This window comes from Ammospiza caudacuta, chromosome 10, assembly GCF_027887145.1.
Source record: "Ammospiza caudacuta isolate bAmmCau1 chromosome 10, bAmmCau1.pri, whole genome shotgun sequence".
Taxonomy (NCBI): Eukaryota; Metazoa; Chordata; class Aves; order Passeriformes; family Passerellidae; genus Ammospiza; species Ammospiza caudacuta.
Window position 1 is genome coordinate 4,946,348 of NC_080602.1, and position 12,060 is coordinate 4,958,407.

The following is a 12,060-nucleotide window of genomic DNA, read 5'->3' on the forward strand; positions in this document are numbered from 1 at the left end:
GCCCCTTCCTGCGTACCCAGCAACATGAAGCAGAAACTCTGGCCGCCCGTTCCTGAGCTGCACCGTGCTCTGGGCAGCTTCCTCCAGGAAAGCAGCAAACACGGCCAGGTGAGTGGGTGGGCAGGGCGACTCAGCTGCTCCCGGGGGCAGCTCGAAGGGCAGCCCCTACCCCGTCCACTCCATGTCGCCCCAGGCCATGCCTTCGACAAGCAGCCGCCGGAGGAGACCGTCCTGCCCTGCCTGCTGGAGGTGCTGCCCGGCCCGCGGCGTGAGGCGGGCCCGCCGCCAGAGCACGCTGGGGGCTGCCTGTCCAGCACCGACATCGCCAACCAGTCCTACCTGCTCATGAGCGGCTGGGAGCCGCGGGCAGCCACGACCGCCCCCACCCCGCCATAAACTCCTGTTCCCCCCGAGCCCCCGCCTGGTTCCTCCTGCGCCGCCGCGCCCCCGGCCCGGATCGCCTCACCTTAGCAAGAACGCCCCGCCCTGGTCCCGTCCCCGGTCCCGTCCCCGGTCCCGCCCCCGGTCCCGCCCCCGGTCCCGCCCCCGGTCCCGCCCCCGGTCCCGCCCCCGGTCCCGCCCCCGGTCCCGCCCCCGGTCCCGCCCCCTCACTTCACGAGCGGAGCGCTCCGCCCCGTCCCGCGGCTCAGCCAATCGCGTTGCGTCGCGCGGCCGTCGCCGGACAGTGCGCGGCCGGTGGGTGTGAAGCGGCCAAGCGCGGCCCCGTCCGCCCGCCGTTTGAAATGCTGCGGGGCGGCCGAGCGGCGGCGGCGCCGCTGAGGTGAGCGTGCCACAGGGCCGGAGAGGCGGCCTGGAGGCGCAGTCCCGAGCGGGGAGGCTGTGGTGAGGCGGGCAGGGGAAGGGAGAATGTCGCTTATCGGAGGGAGCCCCAAAGAGCGGCTGGAAGAGGTGCCGGCTGATCAAGGAGCCCCGAGGAGCGGAGGGAGGGCGTATCGGCTGACGGAGTGTCCCGAGGAGCGGCTGGGGAGAGTGGGGGTGTGCTTTGGCGGGGAGGAGCGGCCGGAGCGCTTGCACGGTCCGGTGGGGGGAGGCCGGCGGGGCTGTCGGAGTAGGCTCAGCCCGGCCGGTGGGCACGGCTAACCCCGCCCGCCCGCAGGACCACGGCGCAGTTCCTGTTGGAGGCGGACCTGCACGGGCTGCTGAAGCTGGACACGCTGATCCCGAACGCGCCGCCTGCGCGATGGCAGCGCAAGGCCAAGGAGAGCGGCCCCGGGCCCAGCCCCGTCGGCGTGTCGCCCCTGAAGCCGGCCAATCGCTCCCACAGCTCCAGCAAGACGCCGTCCACCACAGCCGGTGAGCGCCGGCCACTGGCGGCAGAGGTTGAGTGTGGGAGCCTGGCCCAGGCTGCTTGTCCGTAGCCACGGGGCTCTGGGCTCCCTGCCACGCTGCCCTACCGGCTGCTGCTGAGGCAGGAGGAGGTGGGCTGTGCTCCTGACAGCCACCCACCTCCTTGCCAGCATGAGGGGCAGAGCTCTGAGCACTGGGGCTGGCCAGCTGCTGTTCGCCCAGCTGAGCCTTGCTGGCACAGCTGTATGCTAGGACGAGTGTGGGCAGGACTGTCAGCTGACAGCTTTACATCCTGTGAGCGTTTTTGTATCTTCCCCTTATCTCTGGACTCTGGAATTGTTGCACTAGACCCAAGGAGTTGCACCACACTGTCCCTAACCAACTTGGTGGCAGGGAGGAAAATATAAGTTAGTTGTGACTGTGTGGCATGAGACCTCAGAGTCCTACTTGTCTGGTGGGTGTGATGTGGAAGAGTGTTGGGTTTGCTCCCGTGAAAGCTCTAATACAGGCTGTTAAATAGCTGTAAGACAATATTTTCATATGTGAATGCAGGTAAATCTGGATCCAAAATTCAAAGCTACCCCACAAAGGCGGGGGGGATCGCTACATTCCCAAACGCAGCATTATGCAGATGGAGATGGCAAATTTCCTCCTAAGCAAAGAGAATGACCCTGCTGAGGATTCCCCTACCAAGAAGGTGAGCATGTTGCTAAGTTACAATTACTTCAAAAACCGCTACTCCTTCCTGCCCCTTTACAGAGCAGTGAACAGTAGGTTCTATCAAGGGGGCACACGGGACTGACAAGTCCCAGCCATCACTACTTGCAGCTCTGGGCTTCAGGAGCCTAGGATGAGACTGAAGCTGTAGAGACTGCCATGCACTCTAAGCCTATGCTGCCTCTGGTAGCAAAATTTAGCTTTTGACTAATGAGGCTTTAAAATGTAGCAGGCAACACAAACACAAAGCTGTGAGCCTATGCAAAGTGAAACTGCTGGTGGTAGCTATTCTAGGACAATGTCTGCACAGGGAACACTTCTGGAATGTTTTACACTGTCTTCTGAAATCTGTTTGTGAAGCATTTGGTTGCTTTGTGGCTGTGGCTTTTCGCACTGGCAATGACACTGAATTTGCCATTGTGTGAAAATGTGAGCAGGACGATGTATGAAAGTCTGAGGAAAAACTGCTTTGACCTGCCTCTGTGTGACTGACCCTTGCAGCACAGGCAAACATCTTCAGATTCTAAGAGAAGGGGACTTAGGTGTCTGTTTAAATTGCAGTGTGGGACTTGTTTAAATGCATTGCACTGAGGGTGATTTGTCTCTGTAGGAGCAACAGAAAGCCTGGGCAGTGAATCTGAATGGTTTTGATGTAGAAGAGGCAAAAATCCTCCACCTCAGAGGAAAACCACAGAATGCTCCAGAAGGTATGGTACAGGCTCTGTGTGAGCTGAATCAGCAGGAGAGATCAGGTCAGGGGAACAGCAACACAGAGGCTCTGTGTGTGGTCACAGGAGAAATCAACTGGTTTCTGAGAGCTGTGCAGGCTGGAGTCTCCTTTCTTAAGGCTCCTGAGGTCGAGGGAGGGCATAACAGTTACAGTGAATTTATTTAGGAGAGTTGCTATGACTGCCAGTTGGTCACCTGTTACAGGGCTTGCAAGGGTCTTCAGGGTGGAGAGAGAGACGAGAATCTTGACCTCATGTTCAGAAGGTTTGATTTATTATTTTATGATATATATTACATTATTACTATACTAAAAGAAATAGAAGGAAAGTTCCCAGAAGCTAGCTAAGCTAAGAATAGAAAAAGAATGAATAAACAAAGGGCTGTGTCTCAGCAGAGAGTGAGACCCAGCTCTGCCTTGAGTGGTCAGTAAATCCAAACATCCACCCGAGACCAATCACACATCCACCTGTTGCATTCCCCAGCAGCAGATAACCATTGTTTACCTTTGGTTGCTGAGGCCACAGCTCCTCAGAAGGGGGAAAAATCCTAAAGAAAGGATTTTTATGAAAAGATGTGGGTGACATTTCACCTATACTGCAGGTTCCAAACCTTCCTGAAGTCTGTAAGAGCATCAAACCCTCTGCTGTGCACTTTCTAGCTTAAACTGCAACTAAATATAATGGGATTCAAAAACCCAAGTGTTTGTCAAATTTGTTTCCATGAATGAGGAAATTGTAGCTCACCCCTGTTCAGCAGTTCATACTGCCCGTGATTTTAGTGCACTGCAGGCTTGTGAGTGTTTCTCTTAGGACTTTATTTTCACTCCAAGGGATTCCTAGTTGGGTGAGCAGCACTCAGCTGGGAGGAAACGAACTCAGGTTAACAAACCTGTTCTCCTGCACACAGGCTGTCAGAATAACCTGAAAGTGCTCTACAGTCAGAAAATGGCACCTGGATCCAGCAGGAAGAATAGCAGAAATATTCCCTCAAAGCCAGAACGGGTCATGGATGCACCAGAGATGTTCAACGACTACTGTAAGTAGGCTGCAGGGTTGAGTGCTGGGCATCCAGAACATTCTGCACTGGATTGCTGTTCCTAGGACAGTGTAACTGGGCTATCTGTATTATTTGGTGTACCCAGGCTAGCACAGCCCCCTTCTGGAGTGTCCCTGTGTGGCCTTAGCGGGACACTGGTCTAGGGCACAGTGTAGATGCCTTGGAGCAGGGTACCTGGCCCCAGCAGCTGGGCATAGTGACACTCAGAAGGCTGCCCCTCACCTGCACGTGTGTGTGTGCACATGTGCACCCACACCTGCTGCAGCAGCACGGGTGAAGGGCAGGGCTCTCTAGCCATCATGGTGTGACCTGCATTGCTCTTTCAAATTGTAGAACTGAATCTCATAGACTGGAGCTCCCAGAACTTCCTGGCACTGGCTCTGGACAACACTGCTACACAGCGCTCTCATACCAGGACCTCAGTGCTGCCTCACCTGAGGATTCAGAGCTGCCTCCTGGCCTTTCCAGGCTAAGGGCAGGTGCTCAGGACTCTGAGGTTTCCTAGCTTCTTGGGAGAAGGTGTTTGCTTCATTTGGACTTCTTGGGGTTTCATTGGAGGTGCCAGGCACAGGCAAATTTCATCTCCACTGTGAGCTCTTCATTCTGCTTGTTCCCATGAAGCTCAAATGCCACCCTGAGCTCATCATTCCTCTGGTTCCCGTAGACCATCACAGCCCTTCCATGGCCTCTCCAGAGAGGAGCAGCTGCACATCTTCAGAGCAGCAGTTGCCGGCCCGCATCCCATCAGGGAGGGAAAGAGTTTCTACCCTTGCTTTCCAAGCAGGCTCTGGTTAATGACCCTTTAAAGTGTTTTCCTGCAGTGCTCTATCATGGGTAGATCTCAAGTGAGAATCAGGTAGAAAGGGTCAAGTCGCCTAGGAAGGGGGACCTTGAAAACAGAAAGACTCTCTGCCTGCTTTTCCTGTCCTTGGTGCAGATTTGGAGGGTGTTCTGGGCATTTTGCAGACAGCCTCTCTGTAGGGGTACAAGGGCAAGGTGGAAGATATTGCCTAACAAGTGGTCAGTGTTAGGTGCACTCTCCTCTTTCTTTGAATGAAGCCAAACTAGGACTCTGATAGGATATTGCAGATGTTTAAGACTGTCTGCCCTGCAAATCAAGCCGTGCCATTTGGCGCTGGCAGGGGCTATGTAGAAATCACGAGCGGGCCGGGGCTGCTGAGGAACGCGCCTCGAGCTGTTTGTTTTCCAGCATCAGTCTCATTACATGGTTATGACAATGGGAAGATGCCAGCAGCTCACATCCCAGGCAGCAGACAAAGAACTTAATGTTAAAACTTACTTTAAAAGTTTTTTGACCAATTACACAAAGTAAAAGCATATTGACAGTAGTTCTATCCAATCACTATAAGCACGGGTACCTTTGGTTAAAACAGTGCTTGTGTATTTCGAAGACAATACCTACTAGTAAGCCTTAAAACACAATGCACTGAGCTCCATTATTAAGCTTCAACATTCCCAATATCTTGCTAGATAAACTTTTCTGTAGCTTGGAGATTTATTCTAGACCAGCGTTAATACACAGACCGTTGTTCTATTTGTCCTTGCTTTTCTGCAGTTTAAATAATTTTTCTGCTGACCTATCTCACGGCTGCTGCTTGGCTCTAATCACAGTTCTGCTGTATCTGAGACCTGCCTTTTGCAGCTTTCCCAAAACTCTCTAATTTTGTGGATTCCCTCAGAGGACTCAGTGTCAGAGCCTCTGGAGAAGCGTGGAGGGCAGGGCTCAGGCAGGCTGTGCCAGCGCAGGATTTGAACTCAAGGCACCAGGAAGCACCAAGGCTGCAGACAGGAACTCAACCCTTCTCATCTCCCTCCCTGCCAGAGGCAGGCTCAGAGCAGCCATCTGACCCCTCTCTAAACCAGTGGGGGCTCTGTCCTTACCAGGCTCCTCGGGCTCCTGGGGATTGTTCCCACAGCTGTCGGTGCCAGGCAAAGCTCCCTCTGCTGCAGCTCTGTCCACAGGCTCCCCTCCTGAGGACTCAGGGGCAACATTAATATTCCCCTTGAAAGAGAAACAGAAAGGAAGAAACCCTTCCCACCACTTACACAAAACACCTGGTCCAACAACTCCATGGCTCACACGCTTCATCCCTTGTTCCTAACAAGAACTCTGGGCCCCAAAGCCCTTCAACAGTCAGAAAAAATTGACTTCTCAAACACAGTCCAAAAGCTGTCAAAGCTGACAGTGACAGTGTTGAACATGGGGGTGACACTGAACACATGGAATGGCTGCTAAGGAAATCAGTTGCTGCTCTGTTCTGTAAGGTTGCATGTCTGACAGCACTAACATCAGTCCTCATGTCACTAATTGCAATGGAAGTAGCACTGTCTCCTTTCTTCAGCCAACACCCCAATCGGTGTAATGGTTTCAATGCCTCACCCAAGGCAAGTTGATGTAGAAATAAATTCAATGTACCTCATTTTGCAGGGCCCTAGGGTCTGAAATTGCTATTACAGTTTTCTTGATAATGATGGGCAAATCTTTTTTCTCTGTGTTTTCTCTTGATGGCTTTTTTAACGATAGGTGCTATCACAGTGAGTTGTCTGATGCTACATGGGCCACTTTAATTTTTGAGGGAATGTCCTGCCAGGCTCTATCTCCACAAATTCTGCTGCTAATTGATGTGGGGACTCATCTAGGTCATCTACCCATCAGCAGTTTCACCCTTAGGGGGCACTGGGGTAGTACAATTGCACCACAAACTGGAGTATCTGTCCTCAGGATGATGGGGAGTAACATTCAACTGTGGATCTCCCTGGTACTGAAACTCAGCACAAAATTCCATCACCAATGAACCAAGAATCCCAATTCTTGAGGTTCAGAAGGTGCTTTAAGAAGATCAGGGGCCCAGTGATGCCAGCTGGTTATGGGATTGGTCTCGTTGGCAGCCTCACACCAATATTTGTCACGATTGGGTATTGGCTGCTCCTTGGCTGGCACAGGCACACCGACCAGACGGGTTGCAAAGGATTTGTCTGGGCTGAAATGGGTCAAACACACGGTGTCTGAGCCTGCTGACTTGGCTAAAGCAAGGCAAACATTCATTTTTGGTTGATCTACAGGCACGTATGCATGCAAAAGCAAGCAAGCAAAACCAACAAGTGCCAGTATATCATTTGATCAAGCTCCATGTTCCTGTTCAGCTGTTTTTTGGCAAAAGCTTCCCCATCTATTTCAGTTCTCAAGCAAATCTTTTAGCGCTTGTTTAGGGACTGGCCAACTACAGGACACTAAACTGTCCCTCTAACCTTCAATTTTTACAAATTTGGATATCTTAGAATTCTCTGGAACACAATGGACACCACGCTTTTGCTGAAAGAGCTCTATGATACAAACCATTTTCCCAGTCCAAAAATCAACATCAAACTCCAGAATTGTAGCTTTCACAGGTTGAACGTGGAACGCCTGGCATGCACCGTAGCTTCTCGTGCGGCTCACGTCTGCGTGCTCATTTCCCTGCTGGTGGAATTGTCGGTGTGCTCTTGTGTATGACACAGTTTCACATCCTTCACCAGGACCCACTTAAGTCCAGCACCTGTGCAAATACAAGCATACCCTTTGCCCCAAGTGATTAGTGAAAATGGTCCTTCAGTTTGTCCTAACTCAAGGTTTCTGATCAAAACTGCAGGATTTTCTTTCAATTTTTCCTGTGTGCTGTTTGAAAAGTGCCTAAAAATTGGAGGATTAGTTCCTGCAAATGAGCTATTAAAAACAAAAAGACATATAAAGCTTTGCTCAACCTCATCTGGGGTGTTGCTTGGGCCACTCCCCGTTTTCTTGATGTAGAATGGTTTTAGAGTGTGGTGCGTCCTTTCAACAATTGCCTGACCTGTGTAGGAATAGGGAATTCCAAAATGTGGCGAACACCCCAGTCCATCAAAAATGTGGCCAATTTTTGAGCTGTGTATATGGGACCATTTGTTTGTTTTCATCTTGTGGGGGATCAGTTTGGCGAGCTCTGGGCCCAGTGACACTGACAAGGACAAAAGCAAAAGACGAGAGGCGCTCTCTCTTCCCGGGACCAAGTCCCACAGCTTTAATGGAGAACAGCTCCAGCAGAGAAAGGGAGTGTCCAGGAAAGGAAAGAGGATGTCCAGGGGAGGAAAGAGAGTGTCCTCCTCGTGGCAGGAGACTGTAAATGCTCGGAGAGGGGGGCAGTAGACATGAACTGCCATAGTTCAGCATAATAAATCACCACACTGTAGTCTTCTGCATAAATTGCTGCACTTGTTGCAAACAAAATCCTGAAATCTCCCCAAACACAACCGTGCAGTCCCAAATGACCACAATGTGGGAGAAAAATCATTCAACCCCCCTGTATACCCAAGCACCAGGTGTCACAGGGAGCACCAATCCCTGCAACTACAAAGTCCACACACACAGGCTCACCGGGAAGGGAATATCTCTTTATGAGGGGACAGAGAGCTCACTCTTCTCAGCACAACACACACCATACACCACATTGGCATCCACCCACATCATCTTCCTCAAACATTCACACACTGAAAACACAACCACAATTACAACACACAGGAAAAACAGCAGCAATAAAACAGGATTTGCTCAATTCACCCCCAGAATTGCTAGCAGGTCCTTATTGACACAGCAAATCCTTTCTGCCATCAGCCAGACCCAAGCCCAAACTGCACAGGCGTACGTTGTGCACAGGACATCTCTGTGTGACTTGTGAACAGCCCTTCCCCTGCATACGCCTTAGGGTTACTTTATACAGAGTTAAACGTTCCTTTCTCCACAGTGCCAGCAGTCTTGTCTGTCCCCCACGAGGAGCAGCCAAGAGCGGAGGTGCCTCCAGGAAAGGAATGTCCTGGCAGCGCCCAGAGACGTCCAGAGCCCGGATGTTCTCGCTGGAGCAGGGAAGCGTTCCTGCCGCGGTCAGCAAATGAGGTGTGGAATAGAACTCCCCACAGTTAAAGGTAGAAGGTGGTGTGTTTATTACAGCCAGGCACAGGAGGAGTTGTCTCCTAAAGACATGTGTGAAGAATCACTGGCTCTCTCTCTCATCTCTACTCATCTAAAATATCTTACACATTCATATAAATCCCAAAAAACCTGACACATATTCATTAGATAACACTGCCTACCCTCCTTTGAATTAAAATGTATTATAATTGAGTCCAAAGTTCCTTTGCATTTCTGCAGTCTTTCACTTCAAATGGGTTGGTGGGTTTTAAAGTGGGGAATGGTCTCCTTCTGATGAAGGCCAAGACGTCTTCCTCAATTTGACCTCTTTCCTTATGATCTGTTGGCAGGCTTTCACACCCCTTGGCTATAGTTGTGGTTTCGGGGCCCAGGTGCAGGCTACGGTCCTCTTCTTTGTCACAAAGAAATCCGCATCCCATCCCGCTTCTTTAAACATAGTAAAGACAGGCAAGTGATATATTACCCTAGCCTTAACTACCTTATCTGATAAAAATTAATTATCCCTTATTATTTCTACTCTTCTTGCTATGCTCTTTCCCCCTAACTAAATCTTGCTAAAATTTTAACTCTTCCAGTTCTTTTAAATCCTGGATTCATGGCCTCATCTCACACACCAGCCATGTGTGAGCCGATGCTGTAACTGGGAAATTCCACTCCTGAGCAGGAGATCCCAGGCCTGGTTCTGAGCTGGAAGGGTGAGAAGGATGAGATGCACGTGGTTTTGCTCCAGGGGATGTCCTGAAAGTGCACTGCCTACCTGCCCCTGCTGCCGAGCACCACGCTCCACCTCCTTCTCCCGCTCAGCAGATTTTTAGGAATCCAGGGCTTGGTATGTATTATTTGCTACTGCAACAAATAGAATGAATTTGCTTTGCAAGCCCAGTTTTGTCCTGGGTTATTTTCTGCATGGGTCTCCTCCTGAACCTGGGACAATGACCAGTAGGGCCCTACAGGACACTCCTGTTCTCTTGTCAGTAAATTCAGAGAAGTGATTTAAGTATCAAGAAGTCAATAAGTATCAATCAGTAAATCAAATAATTTGGGGGAATATTTAGCCTGTGAGTTTCAGCAAAGTATTGAATATGTCTTAGATCCATGGATAGAAACTAGTAAGTGAGATTGCTGGGTGTGCATGTGTTAGGGAAGTGATTCCCCACACACCCAGTGCTGAGATCAAGGATTGCCTCTCTTCTAACCCTGAGCTGGCAGCAGGAATTGGGCCCTGCTCGGTAACGTTCATTTTGAAGACTTCTGTTGAGCAGGTAAGAATGGTCAAAATGAAATCTTTTCCAGCTGTTTCCCTTTGGTTTACCTGTTTGAGGGTTAAAATTGTGTGCTGCAGGTGTCCAGGGTGTGTGCAGAGCAGTGCAGCCCCAGACACCCCTTGGCTTGCCCACAGGTTGTCATGCCTTGCTGCCAGGTGTGCCCAGCTGTGGCAGGAGAAGGAGCCCGCAGCGCAGTGGGCACCGTGCCCTGCCCAGCCGGGGCTCTCTGGCACAGAGCAGCAGCAGCGCCAGCGCCGTTCAACCCGCTCCTGCCTTGGCTTCCCCTGGCACACAGAAGCCTCTGGAAATCAGCACCGCCAGCGGCATTCCCAGCTGGGAGCAGCTGCTGCTGGCGGGCAGATGCTGCCAGTTCGACTGCTGCCAAAGGGGAAGAGAGGCAGAGATGTACCCGCACCGGAGCCCTGGGCATGTCCAATAAAGGTGCAAATATGTGGGGAGATTTGTTAGGAAGCATTTCAGCTGTGATGCCAACAGTGGCTTCTCTCCTGGTTTTGTGTGTTCTGGACGAGTAATGCAATGGTTGGGTCTGACAATTAAGAAGCAGATGTTATGTGGATGTTCAAATGAGTAGTGATTATATTGTAATATATCCTCCCATAGTCCTCTTTCCCGTCCCCCTTGTAACAGCCTGGGTAGTCAGGGCATTTGGGGAGGGCTGGCTTGTGACCAGCAGGCAGCGTGTAACAACACCTGACCTCCAGTCGGGATGCAGGAAAGTAATCTCCACCAATGGGCAGCAGAGAAAGAGTTGACTGACAAAACTTTTGGAGGGGCTGAGGGCATAAAAGGCAGAGCATCCTTTTTGTAGATGAGCACGTGGCTGCTAATCACAGAGACTCCCAATGATGCGACTTTTCGTTATTCAGTCCTTTGTTAAAGTTTACTAAACCTTTAAAATTTTAAAAGTGAGAGTCATTTCTCGCATGTGCAATGCTGTGGGCCATTGTCTTGGTCTGGTTTCCTTTGCTTGGGTCCCATCTGAGTGCTCAGTTGGGGTACAGGCTGTAGGTGCTTGGGGCAATCCTGGAGTTCCTCTTGGATCCCCTGAACAACAGGGTTTGGCCCATGAGGGGAATTTTTGCTGCTTTGTGACAGATGAGAATTTCCCAGGCTCTTTTGTGTTTTCTGTAGGGAAGGTTGGTTATTGCTTTGCATAAACTCACAGACCAACACAGAGCTGTCCCTTTGTGATGTCAGGGAATGGTTGCCCCGTCGTCATAGTGGCATCAGAAGGTTGCCTTGGTGCACGGAAGGCCTGAGTGTCAGAGCAGCCCTAGGCCTTGCTCAGATCAGGAGAACTTTCCTGGTCCAAGCATCTGTCAGTAGGCAGCTGCCCACTGACAAGAGGCTTGTTTTTTTAGTGTTTAGAAAATTTGCAGAAATGCCAATAATTAACCATCTGGCCACTGCAGCTTTTGCTGCATATGGCATTACTTATTCCATTTATTATTTCACAAATTTCGCACGTAAGTAGAGGCTTCCCTTCTGCTTAGGTTAGGTGTATCCTAACCTGGCTTTTGTATGTCTTCCTGCTCTTTCTTGGGGCTGAGTTTCTGATTTTGAAAGAGAAAGAGCATTAGGATGCCAGTGGTTTTCTAAAGCTCCTATCAAGAGGTCCAGCTAAAAGGGGGTGTCTGTAGCCACAGGGGCAGCATTTGCAGGGGAACCTGCAGGGCTTCCGTTCCCTGCACGGGAGAGTCTGTGGCAGCAGGGTCTGTCATTTCCTCAGGTTGCTGGGAGAAGCAAGACATTTTTAAAATGTAGACTGGCAGACCTTCTTTAAGGCTTTCGAGAAATTCTGCAGTTGTTGCCAGAATTCAGAGAAAGCTTCTTTCTTTTTAAATTTTGTCATGAAAGTATTTGACTAACTTGATCTTTTACTAAATGCTAAAATAGTTGTTCCCTTTGAAAGGAAGTGCTGCTGTGCTTTTCCACAATAGAACTGCGGCACCTCTGGGGGATTTTGGGGAAGCTTTTCTGGGCAACCGTTTCCTGCAAGTT